This window comes from Chinchilla lanigera, unplaced genomic scaffold, assembly GCF_000276665.1.
Source record: "Chinchilla lanigera isolate Chin_1 unplaced genomic scaffold, ChiLan1.0 scaffold00010, whole genome shotgun sequence".
NCBI lineage: Eukaryota > Metazoa > Chordata > Mammalia > Rodentia > Chinchillidae > Chinchilla > Chinchilla lanigera.
This window is the reverse complement of record NW_004955411.1, coordinates 33,725,014-33,750,423: the sequence shown is the minus strand read 5'-3', so window position 1 is coordinate 33,750,423 and position 25,410 is coordinate 33,725,014. Positions and strand designations below refer to the sequence as shown.

The 25,410-nt window shown below is 42.0% G+C and overlaps 1 protein-coding gene across 2 annotated transcripts in view; it reads right to left on the bottom strand.

Annotated features, from left to right (window-relative positions):
* Positions 1 to 25,410, bottom strand: part of Foxo3 (forkhead box O3) — a 114,872-nt gene that overhangs the window by 20,406 nt on the left and 69,056 nt on the right. The gene's annotated exons all lie outside the window — the stretch shown is intronic.

Sequence of the window (25,410 nt, the reverse complement as noted above, 5' to 3'; positions counted from 1 at the left end):
CATGACCCAATTTCACGTATTATATAACGTTTGGCAGACATAAGAATGGTAGAACATGATTTTCTAGGTTGATAAAAGAAGTAGGCAAGTCTCCTGTGCAGGAGAATTCAAACAATTTATATAGATACTCTTCCCACAACACAGAGAAGGTGAGCTGCAGAATACAGTACGGAAAGGGGAGGAAAAGTATGCTGACTGACACTGTCTCAAGCAGGTGACCAAGGTCAGTATCAACAGGTACTAGTCATGCTGACAGTATGTGCTCCTGGCACAATGTGGTGAAAATGGCAACTTCTTCTGCAGTTTTCCTCCTCAAACCATAATCCCAATCAAATCATGAGAAAAACATCACACAAATCCCAATTAAGTGACATCTACAAAATGCCTACTCAGTTTTCCTCAAAACTGACATAGCCACAAAGAACCCCAAAGGCATGACAGCTAAAACAATACTAGAATATTAAATGAGGACAGCGTGACTAACACAGGGACTTCAGCTCATAATAATGTATCATCATTGGCTCATCAGTTGTGACATGTACCGTACTGTATGATGTTGACAGGGGAAACTTGATGCTGCATACATGGAAACTCCATACTGTCTTTGTAACTTTTCTGTATTATCTATAACTATTCTAAAAATAAATGATGTTTTAAAAGTAGGGCAGATATTTCAAAGCCCTAATGACTACGGTACCCATCTTGCAAGAATTTTCCTCCTAGCTTAGTGGATATACCCAGTCGATAGGGCTGACCCAGATGCAACCCTATCTGTCAATGACCTACCACATGACCCTGAACAAATAATCTAATCTGTCTGCAACAGCTGTAGTTTCCCATCTTCATTATGGCTTTAATAATATCCAAGTGCTCTCCCTGCTAGGAATGACATAACCATGCCAGACAATAATATACTCGGAAACTAGTCACGCCATGAAGTCAGGGTGTTCATGCTGCTCTTATAAAGTGCAGAGTCTGTAGCAAAGACAATTCATGGCCTGGGGCAGGCTCATTCTCATCTGTAAAATGCCTCACACGCAGTACAAAAGAGGAGTACACAGTGTTCTCCACATCTGGAACAGTACCTACAGGTACTGTAGATGAGTTTTCATTTGGAAGTTAAAGATAAAAGATATTGCCTGATGCTATACATTAAATATGAACAGTCCTAAAAGTTACCATTTTTTAAAAAAAAAAATTGGCAATCATCAACTATATTTATGTAAAAGATACAAATACATGTGTTCTACCAGAATGTTTTTAAAATGTAGAAAATCAGCAGGATTTTTACTGTAAGTAAATAACCCAAAGTACTCAGTCTCTCCTGGGTATGTTTCCGTACAAGAAGGGATGGCAGTTCAGGCTGGGCAGTGCACATTAGGAATCATAGATCATAAGTTGGCATCTCTACAAGTACAGCACCATCAAAACACATTTCAGAGAAGCCAAACAGGCAACAAGCTGAGTATGTGATGGCAGAAGTGTTGCCCAGGAGACTGTATATCCTGCTTTCCTTTTACTCATGGTTTTTAAAAAGAATAATGGCATCTCTACTAATGGATCAGAAACTGTATTTCTTTAAAAAGTAAAACTTCTTGTCTTTTTGAGACAGGGTCTCGCTATGCAGTGCCGGTTGGCATTGAGCTCACTTTATAGTCCAGGCTGATCTCGAACTCTCAACTATCCTCCTGCCTCAGCCTCCAGAGTGCTGGGATTACAGTCACGCGCCACCACATTTGGCTTAAAAAAGTAAAATATTTTATGCATCAGGTATGAAGTACGCTCTTGGTATGTATGCTGCGTGGTTCAAAAAGCAGTCAGTGCATGGTGGTCCCATTATTGAGTACTCAGATGACTTGACGTACCGAATAAAAACACAAAAACACCAGCTTTGGGAGTTCCTGAGACTATGGGAGCATGTGGACACCTCCCTGATTCTTCCCACCTGGATAGCCCCCTTTGCTCTATATTCAAGGTGGGTTCACAACAAAACCCACAATGAATGTGCAATCTTTAAAAGCATCTAGGAACAATATGTTTTAAATGTATTTTACTTTCACAATCCCAAGCCTACTGAGAAAAAGAACAAAACGATGTATAGAACTTCAAACGCCCCATATGGATTTTCTGATGGCTGTCTCTTACTATGGCGCTAACCTCCAGCAACACGTGTATAATTTTATGTAATTACAAGCTCCAACTGGTTAAATCTGGAGGCAGATAATAAGCTTTTCTAAGGGCACGTGGTGAAGGGGCTGGAACACCCACACTGAGGGTCAGAACCACAGAGCGTTGGGGGAGGGAAAGAGGGAGAAGATCGCCCACCCACCCAGGTCCTACATTCAGGGGTGAAGAACTGAGGGCAGGCCAGACGACAGCATGCTCGGTCAGAGCCATGGGGTTTAGGGTTGCTGTGCCTACCTGTAGAATAAGTGCATCAGTGCCCTAACTTTACATATAAAGACCCAGGCTAAGTCAGCGAACAACTGAACACAGTCCTGTAGCTATAGTACCCAAAGAACCACAACTGAAATTAGGTTTCTTAACTCTAATCCAGAGCTTTTCTATGACCCTTCATAGCTCCACCACCAAGTTATTTAGAAGTCACTACTGAATCTATTTGTGCTAACAATTCAAAGAAATATCTAAGAAACTAATTTAAGAAAGGATACAAAAGCATAATCTTACTCTCAAAACTTTGTGAAACAGTTTGTGCTAATTAGTTGATGGGCTCCTCCTAAAAAATTTAAAGATTTTAAAATGTTAAAGATTTTCTTTTGCAAAAGGAACTGTCTCTCAGAAAAGTAAACCTGAAAATGTAAGCTTGCTCTGTAGCACATGCTCTCCCTTCCTAAGGAGGGTTCCCACACAACTGATACCAACCACCCTTGGCTTCTCAAGCAAAGCCCACCTTATTAAATGGGTGATTAGTTTCAGTGTCCCACCTTTGACTCCTTTTACAGGTTTATTAGTGGGAGAATACATTCCCTGAAGCTTACTATCTGCAGAATACTCAGACAGGTTTTTCCAGTTACATTACCAAGACAATACCAACCAAAACAGGGCTAACCATCATCCTCACAGTTCCCCTCTTAGCAGCCTTCCACAAACACAGGCCGACTGGGCTGCCATTTAGAAAATCCATACCTGAAAGTGGGGCAGAAACAAAGGCCAATCAGTGTGGCCCACCTGTCCATCTCTGGTTCAAACGCCCTGACCATACCAAGGTCAGATGCCAGCAACATATTTTACTATGCTCCTCTGAGGTCAGATTCTAATGACTAGCTTCTCTCTACCTAAGTTTTGGTGAAGCCGGAAATGTAAACAAATAAACGCCAAGTAAAATATCAGTACTGGAATGTTTCCCCACACCTTACTTAATAACAAAAATTAGTGACAATATGATTTCTCTAAGAGTTTGAGGAGATCAGGCACGTTCAGGGTGGTACAGCCATAGACGTCTGTAAGATTCTGAATGATCCCTCCTCTTCCTCAACCCCAGGACAACTACCATTAAAGTATTTCTTAGCTTTCCACTAATTCATATTATCATCCTACTAAACAATCTAAATTTCTAAGATTTTTACATTGCTTTGGAGAGTGGAAGCTGAAGGTAATGAAAGAATGGTCTCACAGAACTAGAGTAGTTTTTCTAATCATATCTAAATACACCTGGTGAAATACCCAGGCCAATATTAACCAGCCAGAGAACTAGGGAAGTGCCTTCCTTCGGGGTAAGGTGATCAGTTACACATTAACCACGAGGGCGCCTACTGCTAGGGTAAGGCCACTGTCTCATCATGATTACTGAGGGAGTCAAGAAGCTACTGAAACGCCAAACCATGAGGACAGTTCTGGCTAAATACCCTAGTTAAAAAATCAAGAGCCCAGTGAATTATAAGAAACTGGCAACACCAGTTTTCCTCCAGTTGAGACCCAAGGATTTATAACTCCCTTAAAACAACTCTACCACAGTGTGTCTGAAGAGAGATCTTCTCTTTCACAAAATGACTTACGCTGAAGCAGCCCTGAGTGGGGCCAGGACACCACCAGGTATAGTTACTTAGTAACAGGACCGGCAACCTGTGTCTTGCACTATGGAAGCTGCAGTCACTAGCACAGCCCTTCAAGGAAGCATGTGGGGAGCGGCATGAAGGCGCCAGCGCGGAGGGATTCATATTGCACAGTCATGCTGACTGCTCTGTGTAGCCCACTGCGGAGAGATTCCTCTGCTCTGCCCACCTTGGAGGAATCAGCATAGCGAGAACTGCACTTATCAGAATCTGGTAATTTCTTTTTAAATATAATGAATAAAGGTTTGGTTTTTGTTTTTTGTTTTTTTTTTTTATAGCAAGTACATCTATTGCTGATGTGAAAGTCTCCATATGAAGACAAACAGACCCGAGACAGATTAGGGGTCAAAGACAAGATTCCTGAAATGCAAGCATGTAATTCAGCAATAATTCACAAAGCAGATAACAGACACAACTTAAGGCAGCTGGGGAGGAAGAGAGCCTGGTGTTTTAGAAAGACTCCAGGCTTTCATGTGCCTGTGTCAGAAGCCTGGCTGTGGCATTTGCCTGCAGTCTTAACCGGAGCTGCCCCTTTGGAAAAATGGAAGTTGAAATGCTCCCTGTCCACCAGTAGAACCTTTGGGAAGATCAGCGAAGCTCCGCATGCACACTACTCAGTAGACTGCCAAGCATAGAGAAGCTCTCGACAACTGTTAGACCCCCACACACGGTAGCAGTGACATCACAAATGTTAACTTACTGTGTTCCAAGCATCATTCGCTTTAAGCCAAAAGGCAGAGTAGCTCCTTCTAAGAAAGGACTGCAAACTTTTTACAGTATTTCAAAGGTGCTGTGCTAGTTAGGAGTAGGTGGGAATGTCTCAACTGTTGCTACCCTACGTCTGTTCTAGCGCCTTGCGAGCCGTGCTTACCTTGCAAGACTGTTCACTAACCCAGACACCAGCTGCCTGAGCTTCCCCTGGAACACAGAGAGGGTTCTGTCAGGGAGCAACATGTGGTATCAATTTATCTTTCTCTGCAACAGCAATAAGAACTCTACTCATTTTAAAAATAAAAGAGGAGTTGTGCAATTTAACTCTTAACAGTCCTAGCTTTTTATTTTTTTAAGACTCTCTCCTCCTCCTTCTTGTTCAAACTATCTGCAGAATAACAAAATGAGTTGTGGTTGTCAACTCTGGAGGAGACTCACTACTTCCCACTAGGTGACTACAAGTATCTCCTGATCCTACCACAGGACTGCATTTCAAGGGAAGCATGACCAAAGCCTGCCTTTGAATGCAGTGTTCATCTACCTCTTGGACAAGACTGGCATTTTAAGTAGGACTAAAATGATGTGGGCCTGGTGTGGGTGCTGACAACTCAGGGAGAGGGTGCCAACACCTGGAACCTAACATGTGCACCTGCTGAACCACAGATGACAAGGTCACATGAAGAGCCCAAAGGAAATGAGGGGTCACCCGAAGACTGGAGGTCAGTGTGCCACAGCAGAGCAATCCAAAGGGACAGTTCCCCAGAAGGTGTGGGCGGGCACGTTTGGTTTATGAAAACCAGCTCTCCCAAAGACAGATCTCTGGAATCAGCCCCTTGATTTCTTTTCAGAAGCTCTTCACCCTGCCTGCTCATTAATTTTGTTTGTTTTCTGAGTCAGGGTCTCACTCTGTAATTCAGGGTCGCTCTGAACTCGCTGCAATCATCTTGCTTCAGCCTCCTAAATGTTGGGATTATAGGCATGCACCACCATGCTCAGCGCCTGCCTGCCCATTAGAATCACCTGGGAGACTTTAATCATTCCCGTCCTACTCCCAGAACTTCTGGTTCCACTGGTGTAGTAAGGCACGGGCACAGGCACATTTTTAAAGCTCTTCAGATTATTCCAATGGAATAACTGGGACCACCAGAATGAACCCCTTATATTCCACTGACTGAGTTCTGCATCCAACTTAATGACTCCTAGTCTTCCCCAAGTGACACAGCACAGTGATGTCAGGTTTAAGTTTCCACCATTTAGAAGGGTGAGAGCTGGGGTCAGGGATGAAAGCTGTGATTATCTGAGCACAGTAAAGTAGAGAATTAATGCAATTGATTCAGATAATTGAGGTTCAAATCTTTTACTTAAAAAAATAGGTAAGGTACAGGGAAGGCTCTGTGACCTTGTACTGCCTCTCAGAGAGTAGACTCTCTCTGCCCTGTGTTACATGCAGAGGTCTGGACAGAGAGGACCTGTGGGCTTTCACAGAATCAGGCATTGATACCAGTGGAACAGGAAGGCTCATGGGATACTATCTGATCCCATAATTTTCTTAGAGACTGCTGGAGTCTAATTTTTATCTGCCTACTCTCTTCTACTACAGTTTATTGACTTTGGGGTTCACATATTGTTTAAAAGCAAGTGTAAGGCTGATCAGACAATTAAACATTAACTGTTCCTTTCAATAAACCAACAGAAATTAGTAGTACAATTATCTTAGCTAGTGTGTGTGTGTGTGTGTGTGTGTGTGTGTGTGTGTGTACTTCTTTCTTTTCTTCTTTCCCTCATCCAAGCTGTTCTTTCCTGTTAAGCAGTTTCTTTCCCTTTCACAATATCTATTGTACCTTTCAGTTTTATTTACTCATTCAGGTTCTTACACTAGGGAGACAATACAGTGTTTACACATGTGGGTCTGATTTATTTTGCTTATTAGTATAGTCTCAGTTGCCTCAATCTTGCATACCTATATCTGGTAATCTGAGCAACTACTGTGAAGATAACAGTAAGTTATCTTCTTATATACAAGTTATCTTGTATACAACAACCACTGTTGATTTCCTATCGTTTTGTTTTAAATTCTGCATCGTTTTTATAGTTTTGTGTTGTTTTGTTTTTGTTATTTTGCTTTTGTTCTTTTTTTTTTTAATAAAAAAAGTATAGATAGTATAATAGCCTAAAGCAGACTTGATGCTAGAAGATTTTTATTTCAAATGTATTATTACTTATAATGGCCAAAAATAAGCCTACTTTAATAAACCTTCACAAAAACTATTGCACAATCAACTGATATGTAAGGTAAGTCCCAGTCTAGCTTGACTATTACTGTCTAAAACTGGTTTTTTTGGTACCGGGAACTGAACTCAGGACCTTGCACTTGCCAGGCAGGCGTATGTGCCACTGAGCTATATCCCTGGCCCTAAAACTCTAAAAGTTTAAACCATTAAAGGACATTTTTTTCTTAAAGATGATATAAATATTGTTGGGAACTTGGCTTAAGAATTAGATTTCCAACTAGAAACACGATTTCTTGTTAAATTTGCTGACAATAATTCTCTACCCAGAGATCTCCTCTGGAAACATTAAAGTTTTCGCGTAGTAAGCAAGTGACAGGTTCTGGTCCCTCATTAAGAGGAATAAAATAATAACCATTTGGTGATGAGAATAATGAATCCATTTTCTGTCCAGACAACCCGTGCCTTTCCTAGGGGAGGAAGGTGAGGCAGACAATTTATCCTGCCCCCAGTGGGGGGAAAAAAAAACTCAGAAGGGAAGTAAACTCCCCTAAACAGCACGGAAAGGTGGCTACCACTGCACTGCAGTTTCGTTGGGTTTCTAGTGTGAGTTTGACTTTCATGCTTTTTTATTTTCTTTTTCTCCACTCAGCAAGCTTCTTTTCAAGCTCTTCCACAGCTGTTTCTGCTCTTGGAGGGCAAGAGGGAACATTCCATTCCTCACAGCCAAACCTGCACTTCCGGCACACACAGAACCCTGGCAGCCTTGTAGCCTCTGCCCACACCCACTCCCTGCAGCTCACTCCCGGCCCCAGGCCCTCTGACGTCCCACTCCACCTCCTTCTCCCCACAAACTCAGCAAGCAGAAGCTATGGGCACAAAGCCCGTGGATGCCAGCCCTCGGGAGACAGGTTAACATGGCAGCACTCGGTGGACGCTGCCGTCTTTCCCCGCTCTCTCCAAACGGGACTGACTTCATTTCCCTCATCAAACACATGTTACTGAAATTCTCTTTTAGGACAGTGCACAGATAACCATATAAAAACCAATGCCCCAAAAGGGTAAAAACCAAAGAATTCTAGAACATTCTTGAAACTGGCTTTGTAAGGTAGAAGAAACATTGTTTTATTAAACTAATCCTCACTTAGATTAAAAATAATGCTGTACTTTTATCCAGTTTGAGATCTTGTGTGTGAAAATGGAAATAAATGGGCATTGGGAGTATACATCCAGAACTCAGAAACATGCCAGAGAGTTTAGAATCACTTTCATGGCTTTAGACAAAAGGATGCTTAGTAAAAGTGACACTGGGGAAAATGGACAGAGCTGTGAAAAAGTAGCTCCAACTTTACAGGGAAAGGAAATAGGGCCAAAGCACAGGACCATACCTGGGTTCAATCAGCTGGTAAGTGATGGTAGTACTGAAGCAGACTCAGATCACTGGTCCCTGAGGTATGAAAGTAATACTACCCAGAAACTGTGCCTGGATTACCATAAAAATGGAAGGAATAAAGTGCAGGGAGTATAAAGGATAGACAATATCTTCCTTCCTTCATCCATCCATCCATCCATCCAAGCACCCACCCACCCACCCACCCGCTTTGTTTCATAACAGAGGAACAGAAGTCTGTTTCTAACACAAATTGAGCTCTCTACGTAAAATACCTTGTCTTAACTGTAACACCTCATACAAGGCCTGGCACATCAGAACTGTTAAAAACAACTTAATCAATGAATTAGTGGAAAGGCGGGAGAAGCCACAAAATAGACTTGAACTGTACTTTAACATGAGATAATATAAATCATGAGACCAATATTGATTCGTACCTGATAAAACATGAAGTAAGCTTCCACTGTTAAGTCTCAAGTAGCATTTCAACTGTTTTTAAGTTGCTACGTCTCACCAGGACATTAAAATATGGTGCTGTATTCTAACATGGGGGCTTACAATTCTCTGTAACGAGGGATGCTAAGCGGAGCACACTGACGCTGTGTAGACTACCAGATGGACCAGGGCCTTGGCAGAAGGTGTCTAAGACCCGTCCAGGAGAAAGAGCTGACTCCCCGTCTTGGATGCTATGAGGCTGTGTCCTCACAGCACACTGGAAACCACAGGTAACAAACCCTGGTTGTCAGTCTCCTCCAAGCAAGCACACAGGTGAGAAGGGAAATAAAACACAGAATCTGTTTCACCTGAAGCCATGTGAAGGCAATGAATGTATCTGGCACCTACCAGGATGAATACTCTGCATGATAAATTTGATCTCATTTTGTTTTTACCACAAGCCCATCAGCTGGAAGCTGAGGTGCAGAAGGTTAAGTAATTTGCCCAGTGGATAGTGGTCCCAGACATCCAACCTGGGGCTAATCCAAAGCTCTCACCATGGCACTGTGTGTTTCACTCTGAAGTCACTGAACTGGCCAAGGAGGAAGGCACTACTAACAAGTGACAGTGAAACAAGAAACTTTAAAGACTTCAAAATCCAAGGACTGAACTAAATGTTCTGCACCCATTCCATTAGGTTAGGAAGTGAAATGAAATGGTGGGAAAATGACAAGCCATGAGGCAAGCCTTACTGGGACCAGATGTACCCATCTCTCATAGCACATTATTTACAAATGACATCGTTGAAGTGGGGAGGGAAAGGCAGTTCAGTGGCAAAGCACTTGCCCAGAATGCATAAGGCCCTGGATTCAATCCCCAACACAAATGCACACTTTTTTTTTTGAGACTTCCTAACCTGTACTGGAGTCACCACTTTTAGGCAGTAACCAAACATGACTACAGCCATAAAGCATTGAGTGTCCAGAGTTTTCCTGGTGACATATCTGGTAGCTTCTGGAAAATTAGCCCCTAAGTGAGTCAAGACAGTATTACCTGGCTGTCCCTGGTAAGGCTATTTAGGCCTTCAAACTGCTGGCACCTTGCTTGCTACAGATCCTAAAACCAGAGACACTGGGCAAATGTTTGCTAGAGCCCTGGACTGTGTTATTACAAAGCTTAATCTGAAACAGGGATTCTAGTCTATACTATTTAAAACATGTAATTAGACTATTATTGAGCCAGAAAAGGTTAGCTTGTTTTAAAACTGTATCAGCCTTAAAATATGATGTTTTGTGCCTGCAAACCGGCAACGTGATTTTACCTCAATAAAAAACTCTCGTAGAAAGCTGCTTTGGGGTGGCATATGCATGGTATTTTGTTATGTGTCTTCTGGTATCAAAACCTACAGCGGCACAAATCACTGACAATACAGGCACATTAAAGGGATGGATGTGGAGGTGCTGAGTGGGTGGGTTAAACAGCCTGAGTTTGACATCTGAAATCCAGGAAAACTGCAGTTCTGTTCTGAGTTTACAGTCACTCCCTTTGCATGAAATTTACTGGCTTTACATCATATATACAAACACAACTGTTTCCAGCTCTTCAGATGTTTCTGCTCAGAAAAACAGTTCTTTTTTGTCTTGTTATTTCAAGAGCAGCCAATTTCTTTTCGGTGGCTCTGAAATGTATGCCAATGCGTGGGCATAGTCAAACAGCTACGCACAAGCCCACGCCCTGGAAAAACTGGGAGGGGTGGAGACACCTTTCTGAACTAGAGAAGGAAAAAGATCAGGCTAGTATTTACCAAACAGACACATGTACACGCATCTGGAAGCAGGCTATCCTCCAAGTGTCAGTGTTAATTACCCTAACAGTCACTATAAGTCAAGGTGTTAGTGGTAAAAGAAGCTGAGAAAGTGAAGGAAAGCCACACACTGGAATAGCTCATGTTGGCTATTACAAACAAAGCAACCAGGAGACTTTTTGAAGGGTATAAAGAATACAATACATAATGACTCCAGCTAATAGTACCCTCTGCCTCCTCCATCCCCCACTGAAATTCAGCTGCCCTGGAGCCTCCGGAGGACCTGCCTTCTCTGCTGTCACCTCATCTGCATTTCAGTGTTTCACTGTACTGGTTTTACAAGATTTTTCTCTTGTTCAAAACCACATGATGCAAAAGTGGCTGATGATCAACAGAATGATACTGTTAAATGCAGAAGTGAATCAACCACTCATCCCAGGACCCCCCTGAGTGCCAGTTATACACACAGATGAGTACTAGTTTGAAGGTCCACATAGAAAAATCAAATAGAGAAAGTGCATTTCCACTGACTATAGAACCAGTCCCTCATTCCATTTTTTTTTAAAAAGCTTCCACTGAGCCCCCCACATATGTACACCTTTTAATGTAAAATCTAGGATGTTTCTAAACATGAAAATTAGGTTTATTAGGATGGTCCCTAAACTGTGATGAAGCAAGTCAAGTGTGCATAGCCACATATCAGCCTTTCCAAAGGCGATAGAGGAATGTAATATCTTAGTGTTAATATGTAGTAGGCTTTGATCTACTTCATGTATAGTCATAGGTAAGCCTGACAGCATGTCACAAACTGGAAATACCAGCATCAGCAGCAATAATAGCTAATACTCAAAGGGCAGAAGGAGTAATATGAACTGGCAAGGGCAGTCAGAGAAGAGACTATAAAAGCTAAATAGATGATAGAAGCAGAAAATTCTTATACTTGGGTACTTCAAAAGCCAAAGGAATTTAAGAGACAGTCCTGTCACATCCTCTGGCAGAGACAGAAGAGCCCCAGAGGACGAGGTCAGAGCATGAGAGGGCTGCTGGTGATGGTGGGGTGCACGCTTCTCAAGCAGCAGCTGTCTCGATGCCCTAGGTGCAGCAGTCTCCACACACCGGCTAGCCCTGATTCTAGGCTACCCCTGTGGATGCAGGACCCCTACTGTATAACTTTTTCCTTGGTGGAGTTTGATTCAGCAGGTTTAGCCCTTAGATTCTTTCCCCCAACTTTCTGGAGCCCATTTTCTAGGCCTCCTGCAGTCCCCAACTCCTTCTCCTTTGGTTGTCCATTTGCTAGAATAGGCAATATGTTGGAGTCACAGCACAACCAACTAGTAAGTCTTTCCTTCAGGCTCAACGAGTCCCTGTGCACATGGGCTGAGATGAGCCCTTTACATCAGACAAGGAGGAAAAATACACAGGGACAGATGTTGCTGAGCCGTTTTCAGGTTCAAAGTAACACACTCCCAATCCTCTGAGACATTACGTGTGACAGTATTCCCCAACAGTACTGGATGTTTCTCCAGAAACACATCAAGTGCTTTCAAACAGCTGTGACCTCGGTAGTCTCCCCAAGTTAAGAAAGACAGCTAAGCCCTGATGATAATTTGTGGACAGAAAGGGAAGTGGGAGAACCAACTTCTTACAAGAGTTACAAATCCATGATGGAAGACAGTTTCTCCTGGGTCTCTCATGCTTCTGGGCCAACAAGTAAGTGACAATGACCCTTTTGTTCTACACTATTTTTCAAGGCTATCTGCATCTGCACAGTCAACAACCTTAGAAGATAAGGGATGGTGTCTCTTTCCAGAGCAAAGGACAGGCACACTCACTGCTCATGACAAAAGATTCATGAAGCAAGTTCATAAACTCAGTTTCTCACCAACCAATCACAAGTGCAGGCATCAGCCTGGGTGCATCTGTGTTACCCCCACTGCTGCAGTGCCCAGGGGAACAACGAATTCCTGTGCCTCTGAGCCCAGCGTCCTGAGACTTGGGCCAAATCCCAGACCTCGGCAGTTCTTCATAGTCTACTACTTCACCTTATGAAAGACATATAGACTACAAAAGATGAAACTGGACGTCACTCCCCTAGCCAACTTCCTACTCGACCCCCTCATGAATGAGAAGGAATCAGGACAAATGGATGAGGAACAAAGGGAGTTACAGCACCAGAGGTGGACACACACGGCTCAGGTACTCTGAACATTCCGACCTGGCTCTGCTGAGCACCCTCAAGGCTTTATGAGAATAAGCAATGAGTAAAAAGTGAGGGAGAAAGAGTTCTTCAGACATGGCCATTTTACTGCATTTCATATCCATTGGTCATCTTTTTCAGCTGTTGCTCAATGTTGTAAAGACTAGAGCTGAATGAGCAGTAGGGTTTATTTCTTCTTACCTTCCTTTCCTACCAGACACACAAAAGTAGACCACTTTATGTCTGCCCCTCCCCATCTCCCTGGCCACTGGGATGCCCCATCTCAAAACAATCCTCACTGTCACATTTGTTGAGTTCTGCAGGGTCCAGATCTTTATTATCGAGCCATTGGCCATCTCAAAGGAAGAGTATCTGCCTTGTTCCCCGATTTGGCTATGGATTTCCCTAAATTTAACCTTGGTGGAAAGGCTTTCAGGTCTCTGCTCTAGCCACAGTGACTCTGTCCCTTTAACAATACGTCATACATGTGGAAACTCAGGATTCTTTCCTCTTTCTACTTTAGCCCTCCCACATAAATTTTCTCCACTCCTTTGACAGTATTTAACAGCTTTGGACCCATTAAAAAGGCAAATGGACTAGGCAGTTCCTGTGAACCAATAGCAAACACATGCAATACACATTTATATACTCTTTCCAAGTTTCCAAAACAAGAGAGTCAATTTTCTAGCCTATTAACTATGAAGCAGAAGCCTTTGCTATAAAGCACAGAAACCTTACATGCTTTCATGAGCCATAGTTTTAACTACTGATGTAAGCCAGACATGTCCTGGTACAGAGGAAATTGGTATTTTCTTTTCCCTCCCCCTTTCCTCTTGGATAACCTTTTTCCATTTTGGCAAAAGGAAGAGTATATTTACTATGGTGTTCACAGGCATCTACATGTCCAGTGCCTCTGGAATGACTCTGGATTGTTGCCACATGCCCAAATAATGTTCTCTTTGAGAAATAATTATCAATTAGAATGCTATAAAATGGGCCAGCAGTTCCACTCTACGCATGCTGTGTGGTATTTTGGCCACCAAACACAACAAGCTTTTCTTTGGTTACTCCTTACATCCACCAGAAAATTACTTTAATTTGCCATAATGCTATTTGTGGACATGCACGGAAAAGAATATAGACATCCACGAGGAAATCAGGGTCAATTTATTCTACTTTGGCAATAGGAAACCAGCACAGACATTTCAGATACAACACAGTATATGGGGACCCTAACCTAGGTTGTGTGACAAAGGTTGCAGGAATAAAAGATTATAAGAACAATTTGCAAGTAATCAGTTTTTAGAGTTTTTAGTCTAGGGTAGCTGTCGACAGAATTTGTCAAAAGTCATTATTTTAAAGCACTAATTTAAGTTACAGCAAAGAACATCCCCTAGTAAACAGATTTTAGTTTGTCTATCTATATCTACAATAAAAACAGAAGACAAAATAAGGTTTAAGATTCAAGTACTATTTAGACTTTTAAAAACGTGCTATGGCTTTTCTATTCTCCACTTGACAGCTCTCACTGATCCGGTACTATACGTAGTGACGATTATTAAACTATTTCTTGGAGGAAAACAGCGTGTAAAGATATGGATAGGTCACATGAAGATCACATAAGAAGAGAAACAGGAAGAGTTAAAAACAAGAATGAAAGTGCAACTCCCCTCCCCTTTGTATCCTGAAGATGCCCTGCACACAGAAAACTCCCATTACATCTGCTGGAGAGGTATATGAATTCCTTCCTCACCATCTCCTTTCAGCTAAAGCATGCTATATGCGTTTAGCATCAATACCACGCAGGAAGGCTGGCATGAAAGGGAGAGACACTGTTTCTAGATTCTCCATCTTCAAAAAAACCCACCTTTCCCACCAAGTCACAGTAATAAAGGATCAGATTTAAATAAATTAGGTTGTCTGCCTTCAACTTCAGAAGCATTTAGAAGTTCAAAATGTGGGTATTTTCATTCTGTTAGAAGTTGCTTTCATGCTTCTAGTGGACTACACAATTCAGTTACAGCAACAGAGAATATTCTATTTTAAATTAGGATTGAGGATATCTTTTGACAGATGGGAAAACAAACATTCAGATTCATCAGTGAGAGTGTTAAATAAGTGCACAGTTTTTGAAGAATATCAACTATCTATTGGTATTAAAAATATACATACATTTTGACTTAAGGGAAAAGACATTCCATTTTCCTTTTCTTCCTAACAGATTGCTGATTTCCAGGTGGACACAGAAAAATGAATACATTTTTCCCACCTGCCTTGAAGTAGGATGTGGCCATGCGACTGAGTTCTGAAAGAAGAATGACATGCAAGTGGATTTCTTAGGAACTTTTCGGAAGACTGTTGAAAGGCAGCTAACTCAGGTGAGAGGGAAGCCTTTGTTCTATTGCTTTTCTTACACTTTATGAATTACACTTGGATGGACCATGAAGGGTCCCTGAGAATAAAAACTATCTGCTGAGATCTGAGAATAAAAACTACCTGGTGGGCAGGTTAAGAGGACACAGATCCTCATTCACTTTTTATAATGGCCACATCAGCCATAGATTTCATTTTGTTGTTAAAAAACCAAGCCAAACACACAAGAAAACGAATCCCAGGACCTTGATATATTACCCAGGCTAGCCTACAACTCCTGGGTTCAAGTGATCCTTCTGCCTCAGCCTCCTTCCTGAACAACTGGGACTAGAGGCATACACTACTATGTCTGGCTCTAGGTATCTTTTTTTGGTACATTTGTAGTACATAATGACTACATTCTTCGTGAGGGGTTGGTACATGTACCAATACTGCAATTCTTCTTTTTATCCCCTCCCCCCTCCTTCCTTCCATCTCTAGATATCTTTTACATGGGAAGTATTCAGTATTAAATTTGGGTGCCCTATCATACATAGGCAAGCTCAATTCTGGCAGACTTAGCAACTCTACTTTTGGAAATTAACCATACTGATAAGTCCTTCTGCATGTGGTTTCTGTGTATGTACTTTCTATGCATTCTCTTTGCAAATACTGGATTCCTAACAAGCTAATTATAGAAGGCCAAGTATTACTAATAGTGATTAGAGGGTTCTGTTCACATTAGGTATGATAATGTAATACAAACACCAAGCAAGAGAAGACTTATGTATCAACCTCCACCTATCTTAATGCATGTGTCATCAGGCACTTGGGCAGCAGTTTTCTTTTTTTTTTTTTTTTTTTTTTTTTTTTTTGTTTTTCTCCAGTACCGGGAACCGAACTCACGGCCTTGCGCATGCCAGGCAGGCGCTTTTGCCGCTGAGCTAAATCCCCAGCCCCTGGGCAGCAGTTTTCAGTGACTAACTACCTGTGTAAGCACTGAACACTGTCACCCTCCCAAGTCATAGACAGACAGGGCAGGCTGTAATCCTCCTGGCCCTGAAGTCTGATACAGCAGTCACTAAGGACAGGGACTCAGCACATTTGTAATTGAAGAGGCTGTGTCATGATAAGGCTCTTAACATTTCTTATTTTTAAGTCAACTTGGATTTCAAGGGGAAAAGTACTTTTGGGGATTCAAGAAATAAAAATGAATCATGAGAAAGATGGTCCAGAGATACCGTAGTCTTAACTTTTATGGTAACAGAATATATAATGCTATTTCTGCCAAACATGAGAATTACATCTGGGCTACTGTCTTGGAAATAATTTTCACACAACTACCAGAAACTAACATCACCAGCCAGTGAGCCCAGAATAGCACAGCATAATGTCATAACCTGCACAAAGGTTTATACGCTTCTGACTCTGAAGCAATATAAAATAAGCAGAAAGGCAGATCCCATTCAAGCCCAGAGCATCAAATCCAAAAAAATAAAAATGCTACCCAATTAAAAAATGAACAATCTCATATCTTGACATTATGGGGCAGTACCCAATAACTTTTTTTTTTTTTTTGGTTTTGGTTTTGGTTTTTCTCCGGTACCGGGAACCGAACTCACGACCTTGCGCTTGCCAGGCAGGCGCTTTTTGCCGCTGAGCTAAATCCCCAGCCCCCCCAATAACTTTTTATATCCTATACTCCCACTCAATCATCATACTGTGGTTGGTTTTCCTTCCCTTAAATGAATTTTCAAAAATCAGGGAAATGAGTAAATAAGATTTCTTTTTATAAGATTTTTTATTTATTTTATAAGTAAATAAAAAAGCTATTCCAATATTCTGAATAATGATATGTGTATAAAAATAAAAACCTCACTGCATTAAGACACCATATGACTGTCTGAACTTTCTACATCTATAGCTTGAATCCTTAAAATAGTGCTATGAAGGCCTAGTAAACAGGACAGCTGTTTGAACACTTCACCATGCTGCCTAATTTAGTCAAAACATTAAGAAAGATATGCTGGGAAAACAGCCCTAAATACTCTTCAACAGGTGTGCCCTTCCTGGGATGTAGTCGCTGAATGTGAACACAGGGCCATGCTTAAAAGAAAAGATGGCGAATTTATTCAGAGGAAAGGAGGTTACTTGAAAGCTAATACTTCCTGTTACATATATTTACTCATAAATACTATATAGCACTCCCTGAGGCCTGAGTGAGATTTTTTAAAAAAGTTTATTTCAGAGTTAATCTATCCCTCTCAACATCCTTTCAACTCCTCCTTGATAGGCTACTGAGTCCACTCCCACCACTTCATAAATAAACCTGTGAGGTGACGGATCTTAGAAGCTGACTGGTGGCATAACATCCCTGCTCGAGGGGAGGGCCCTGCACCAGGTCTGCCAGCTTCTCTGGTGTTTCCCACGAACCCTTACCACAGGGCAAAGTACTTCACACACTATTTTTCATTAAACTACACCCATATTTATGAAAAAATTTTAAATGGAAAAAATCCTCCAAATTACAACAAATGTCTGATACACTCATAACAGTTTAGAGAGTGATTTTAGTTTATTAAAACATTTTTCCTTTGGTATAATGTCCTATGCTTGAGTCCCAATTTCCATTGGCTTAGAAATTTAAGCAAAGCATCCAGGATGCTCCATCCTCATTGCTTCACGGGATATAAATCTAGTGCTTCCTTTGGTCTTCTGATCATGAACTTTGAAAATTCTAGGATTTCAGCATGACTATGGCACAATTCCAGAAGACATGCTCTGATGTAGGGGACAGATCTAGGCTGCAGGTGGTGGAAGGAATAACAATGATGGAGCAGCCCCTGCTCCCAGCCTCAGCTAACCGGAAGGGTGGTAACAGCAGAAGAAAAAGTGGGGCGGGGCTTGTACACCTTCAGTCATTCAAACAGATATTCACTGAAGTCCTCTCAAATACCACTGAACAAACAAACACAGTCCCTGTGTCTCATTCATGGATCTTACAATTTCATGGGGTGAAGGGGAGGTAAGTGACAGATATGAATTAAAACAAATGCATATGTGATTACAAAGTGTGAAGTGTTCACACACCTTTCACATTTTGTAGGAAAACAATTGAGTACCACAAGAGAAAAGAGTGAGGTGGTCTGGGAAGACCTAAGACTTAGACTGTAAAGTTAAGAAAGACCTAGATGGAGTATAAGCAACCAAGGAATGAATGTTACCAAGTGGATAACGTACTTAGAGAGAAACAGGGACAACAGAACACCTGAAAGGTTCTCCCTAAAGTCACGCAACATGAAGTTAGGTAGATGACAGGGACTAGGCAAAAGAGAGTGAACAAGAGCTCCAGACAAAAGAGAAGGAGACTGAAGAGTGTCCCCAAGCTTTGGCAACAAGAGCTTATGCAACAGCAGTCTTTGAAGTGCTGGGGGCAGAAGCCAGAGAAGATGGCAGCAATAGATCACCAATAACAACAAATAAAACTAATAAAAAGATAATATTCAAGTGCTCATTACATACCAAAAACAGTTCTAAGTGTTTCAGATATATTAGCTCTCTTAAATCCTCACAACAACAAGGGCAATATTGTCCCAATTTGACCAATGACAAAACTGAAGTCTACAGAAACCTGCCCCAAACCACAAAGATGAGAACTCACAGGTCTAGCTCCAGACCCCAAGCACAATGCAATGAGGAGCTCAGAGATGAGAGGGAACAGAACCCAGAGCCTACAGAAGGGGCTGGTGGTGTTCTGTCCCTTAACTCACATGCTAGCTTTTCCCAGCAGAGGACACAAGATGGGACAAACAGTTCTACGAGCTTTACTAGTAAGCACAGTTTAGATACAGGTTTTCTCTCCAAGGCCCATGTGTTAAAGGCTCGATCCCCAGGCCAGGGCACTGTTGGGAGGTGGTGGGACTTCTAAGAAGTGAGTCCTAGAAAGAGGTCTTTAGTCATGGGGATGTGCCCTTGAAGGTGACATTGGAACCCCAGCCCCTTCCTCTTTTTCAAGTCCCAGCTGTGAGGTGAGCTGCTCTGCTCCATCACAAGCTCCCTGCCATGATATGCTGCCTTGCCTGTTCTGGGTGGATGTGAAGGCAGTGAGATTGCCAGATTTTGAAAGTAAGATGATCAGGGCCCAGAAGAAATCAATGGAATCAACCAACCAAGGACTGAATCCTCCCAAACTGTGAGCCAAAGTTAATCTTTTCTTTTAAGTCGATTATCTCAGGTATTTGTTATAGCAACAGAAAACTGACTAACATACTACCGTATCAGCAGACAATGGACTACCAGATCTGTCCTTCCAGGGGTTAGTGTATTCCTGGAAGTACACTTTGATAACTCACACTCTTCACCTATGAAAGATGCCTGAAAATTATTTTATCTCAGAGACAACCTGAGGGACAGACACAGCTGAACTCTGTGATATGGTCTGCCCTTCTCCCTTGAAATATCTGCAGTTCCCCACTGGGTGAGCCCTCTTACACTTAATTAGAACCACTGTCACAGGCTAGGTAGAACAAAGCAACAGAAAACATAGAATCATTCTTGCTATCTCTTCTCCCCTCCTAGAGTATGGTCAGAAAGAAATCTGAGCATAGTGAAGAAATCACTGGACTGCTGTTAAACAGTCTTCTCATTCCACAACCAGGAATACAAACAAGAACCAAGTAGAATGATGGATTTCTTCTGCAATCTCACTGCCTTCACACCCACCTAGAACAGTTTTTTGGTTCCTGAAGGGTGAGTGGTAGTTTCTGAAGTGATCCTAATATTCAAAAGAAGCTATGCAGGGGCTGGGGATTTAGCTCAGGGGCACAGCGCCTGCCTGGCAAGCGCGACTTTGTGAGTTCAATTCCCGGTTCCGGAAAAAAAGCAGCTATGCAGTAAGCAAGCTATGGGATTTCACTGGTCTCCCTAATCCTTTCCATTCCCTGGGGCCCCTCCTTGTCCTTTCTTCGTCCAGCCAGGTTCATTTACATTGAGTCTAAAAAAGCCAAGCTGGCTGTAGGTAATAACTTAAAATGTTTACAAACTAAAACTGCAAAAACGAACTAAGAATGAACAACCCTACCTGTCCTAAACAATGCAAATTAAGAGTTTAAATTATAGTATCTTCTTGCCATGCACAAATTATTATAACTTTTAAAGATCTTTTGCTATTTGCAAGACTTGAGTTGGGTGACAGCTGCTCAACTATTCTTTCAGTCTTTAACTTGTTCTTGACAGCCAACATAATAGATGCTTATTCTGCAAATCGGGCAAGATAAGAAAAGTATGAAAAAGCAGAAAAAACATCATGTAATTTATCTTCTGGATACAACCTTTACAGATCTTGCTACTTGTTCTCTACAGTTCTTTGTTTATATGAATGAACATTCTTCATGCTGTCCTGATTAATGTTATATTAGAAGCAGTTTCACCCTCTTAAGTGTATTCCTAACATTTCAATGACCTGTGTTATTCATTGTTTAGTTGTGCACTGCTCTCGAAGTCTGAATTATTAAGGCTATATACTTCAAGTGCCATGTGTTCTTGCTTGCATTCTTCTTCTTAAATTCCACGCAGAATACACAACTATAATACAGTATGCAGAATGTTCTTCCAGTTAACCCATTTGTGTGGCCAAGCCTTAATATGCTGAGCAGCATTTGCACTTAAGGTACAAAGTTCTTTTTTAGCTAAAGAGTTCATCCTTTATCAGTAATACACTAGAAAGGTTTTGACAGCTGTTCCTTTTTATGTGTGACAGACACCACACATATCATCCTTGAGGACATCTCTCACAAACTTATTTTAATGGTTGCTCACATACACACCTGTCCTCACACCTCATCCTACTTGCTAGGGGAGCAACTAAGCCATTATGGGGAAGAAAACACCCCCCAAAATGCAGGAAGCTAACTTATACCTTTAAGTTGTATCAAGTAATTATTACATCTCTGTCTGGTTCATTATCCTATGTGACATAGGGAAAAATGGTGCGGAGAAACTGGGACAGAATTTTAGCACAGGTAGAGACTTTAGAACTCATCCAACCCAGTGATTCCCAATTGAGGTTCCCCAGAACCTCACACGTGAGAAGGCCAACTCACTAAAATTCATGTCACCAAATTTTCTAAACTGCTTTTTAAAGTACTTACAGAAATGTTTCAATAGCACTAATAAGAATGCTCAGGTTCTACAACCGGTGATGAAGTATTTTATATTAACTCAGTAATTTATATTCAAGGTCATTTTAAGGAAATCAAACTCAGCTAAAACAATCCTCTCACACTGAAATACTGAGTTTCAAATTAGTAAAAATGAGTCAATACCTACAACAGTGCTCAACATATAGTAGTGCAAAATACATATCTGTGGGATGAACATATTCAACTTTATAGAAAAGCACAGCACAGAAGTATAAACTCAAAGCAGCAGAAGGGAAGATACCCAGAAGGCATTACTACAGTAAGCTATATGATTAATCACCCAAATTTTATAAATGTTTACTAATTGTACGTAAGAAATTTTAAGGATCAAAAAATCCAAATTGATTGAATATCCTAAATATGCTAGATAATGGATGATAAAAGTTCATGCAACTGAAAATGATGCATTAAAAATATTAAACATTGGGAGAAATGGAAAGTAAGTCCACATGAAATGCTGACATTTGTAAATGATGAAGCGTGTATCTCTGTGACTTTATTTGGTATGTGCAGAGTACTCATAAAAGTATGTAATTGTTATGGTTGATATGTTGTGTCAACTTGGGGAGTCTAGAGGCTTAACTAAGTAACTCAGCAGTTCTACATCCTTAAAGGACATGCCCTTATTGCTCTAGGATATGGTTCACTGTATCAATTTTGTTCACTGTGTCAACCGGAGAAATTTAAAAGTTCAGCTGGGTAACTGAGGGGCAGGGGCAGGGTCCTTACTTTGAAGACCTCCTTAGTTTGTGGAAGGTGTGAGCATGGGCAGATAGCCGGGAGACAATATAAGAGAGGGGAAAAGGCCTGCTTTCCCCTCTTGTGCTCTTGCTGCTTTTGCTGCCCTGGACTGCGGGCCCTGTGCCATGTTACCCTGCCTTGGAGCCAACTGATTATGGACTGAAACTTCCACAAATGGTGAGCTAAATAAACCTTTCCTTCCTTAATTCTGGGCATTGGGTATTTTGTCTCAGCAATGAGAGAAAAGTAACCAAGACAGTAGTTTATCATCTGTGACCCGAACTGTACACTGGTTTTAAGCGTTCAGTACCCTAACCCGGAGGCACATGGCTAAGTGGGCTGGGGCTCCCCATTTCCATTCAGGCTACACACACTGCAGTTCATTGCAGCATGTGAAACATGCCCCTGGCCAACTATCCACAGCCCTCTTGTTATCCTAGTATCGTGCCTTCCTTTCTTCTCACTGGGAGCACTCACCCATCCCTTCCTTCAAATTTCCCCTAGAATCCCACCGCCTTCAGCAGGACTGGTTCCACCTCATTCAGATCACTGCTGTGGGGCCTTATTTTAGACACAGAACCATCTACACTGGGTAGTGCTCTGCCACTTTGAGCTGGTCTCTGTTTTACAGGTGTATGTGTTTCTGCTCCACGTCGCCTGTCCTAGTAGGCTGTAAATTCAGAGAACGAAGAGTAAGTTTCCTACTATTTGTGTACATCACTGTGACTGGCACAGTTTAATGCATACAGTGTGGTGTTCAATTAATATTTAGAAGAGGTAAAATCTACAGTTTTATACTCTTGGATCAACTACACCATTATGTATTAATCAACCAAATTTTGTCCTCTTAAAATTGACGAGTATTATTCAGGAAAAGCTAGCCCACACTAAGGTTATTCAGACTAAATATAAAAGGAAGGTGCCTGAGTAGCTGCAGTAGCTGGTTTGGGGGGGGTGGCGGAGCCAGAAGCAAATCCAAACGTTTGAGTCAGGGTCCAGTTCCACCTTTTGCTTTCAAAAGAGTCCCTGTCACTGCTGTCATCAGAGGTCACTTGTAGCACCCAGGTTTCAGGGCTTTTCATCCGGGGAACACTGAGAGTGGAATACAATCTTATCTAGCTTTCTCTCCATGCACATGAAACCAACAAACCGTGCTCTTGATTTTATTTACAATACCACATATTTTGAGTACCTGAAGATGACAGTTTTCCCCAAAAGTCAAAAAGCGAATGCTTGAATAGTATGACAGCTAATGGAGCTCTTGTCTCCTGGGGGAGGGGGTGTGTGCTTCGCATATGAAAGGAACCCAGATTTGACCTCACCTAGTGCAGCTGTGGGGAGGCAGGACGAAGGGAGGATCCCAGTCTTGAGGTCAGAGGAGCAAACTGGTGCCAGGCCTGCAGGCATCTCCAGTGAGAAAAGGCAGATGCTGAGGTTATCTTTTCTCTTGGCCAACTACCATGAAAGGTCTCCTGTTATAAACCAGAGCAAGCTCAGCCTCCCAGCAGGGCCATCTAGACAGTGCCAATGCACCAACAGTAAGGATTCTTGAAAATGAGCACCCTGGACACCATTAGCCTGGACACGGTGCCTCCTCTAGCCCTCTTCCAACTAAAGATGAGCAAACTTCAGGACTAACTTTAGGGTGAGAGAAATCACCATCCACTTTTTCTAAAAAGCCTGGGCCTCTAATCTAAAAACAGCCACTGCTGCCCTGGATGCTGCTGTTCCTCCTTGTCATAAAGGCCACTACTAACAGGGGGGAAAAAACCCACAGACTAAAGAAGCGAAACTTCCATGGTAAGATGTTTGCATAAGTCTCTGGTTTTTCTCTAGGTGCTGGAAAATCCCTGGAGCAGTGGGAAGAGGTTGGGAGCCACATCTCTTGGTTCCTGGAGTTACTTTTTGATACTGCTTTCACTGAATCTACAATGTCAGAGATGTAAGTATCTTTATATTATCCCTGGTGCAAATTCATCATTTCAGAGACACAAGCAGTGTCCAGTAAACTGAAGCAGGCTGGGTACCTTTACATGGGTAAAGGCTGGCCCAGGATCCACGTTTCCTTCCTCTGATCCCAAGGTATATTCTTATCCATACCACTGCTTTTCAAATTTTATATTCATCAGCAGAATCCTTTTCCCAGATGAAATCCTGAGCAAAATTTGATCTATAAAGCAAATGGAAAGTGAAATGCTTCGGCTTTCCACAATTCTGGTTGCAAACCGAACTGGATGAGAATCAAATCAAATTCAGTGGTCAGATTCAATGCTGACCTTATGGGGAAATTTGATTTGGTTCTTGTCCAATTTAGTTTGCGACCAGAATCGTATGAAGAACCAAGGCAGGTATATATATTTCCATGAAACCGATCAGAGCCTAATCGCCTCATTCAATTACTGTCTGCTATTCTGAGCGAAGATTAAGGGCTAGATTTAGACACTCTACATCCCTAACAGAGTGCAAATGAGGCAAGACTCTAGGACAAGGTCTCCCCCTTGATTTCTAGATTGGTTCTGGCTCTCTAACTTTGTGTCCAGTTGTGTCACTGAACCCAGCAGTATCTCAAGAAACTGATTCACACGCACATGGAACTCAGACTTCAAAGTAAAATTAGTTTTCATGGGCTGCTAAACCAGCAAAACAATTAAGACCAAAGTGAGGATAAGAAAAATAACCTCCCAATAATAGGTGTGTTCCTTCAATATCTCTTTTATTTTTGCCAACTTTGGGGAAAACTTTACTAAAGCAAGACATAAAGCTGTAAACTATAATAAAAGACAAAGGCCATGTGGCAGAACTATGCCTACCACTCATAAAAGCCCTTGTTCAGCAGCTCCCTTTGCAGGACTGCTCATGATTTGAAGGGATGCAGTTCAAAGGCACTGCCTGAGAAGACGCTGCAGAACCACCCAGGTATCTCTCAAATTCTTCCAACTAATGCAAATAAAGCTGTTTGCGTACATAACGAGAAATAATCAGTCTGGAAGACTTCTGTTTCCTTTCTCACCTGGCAAATATCAAAGGGAGATGTCATGTTGGGTGATGAGCTCACTCCAGTCCTCATCTTACAAACTTTTGGACTATAGCCCAAGACCTTCATCCCTATGGAGGGTTCTTCCTAGTGTGCATGGTGAGGAAGGGTTGGGGGCTGGGCTGGGCTGATCTAGCCCCTCTTTCTGCAGACCCCAGGATACTGACTCAAATACTGGTGCTCAGAACACAGGCCCTGGGACACCTGGCACCTGCCTCATGGACCTCCCTCTATTCCAGGCAGGC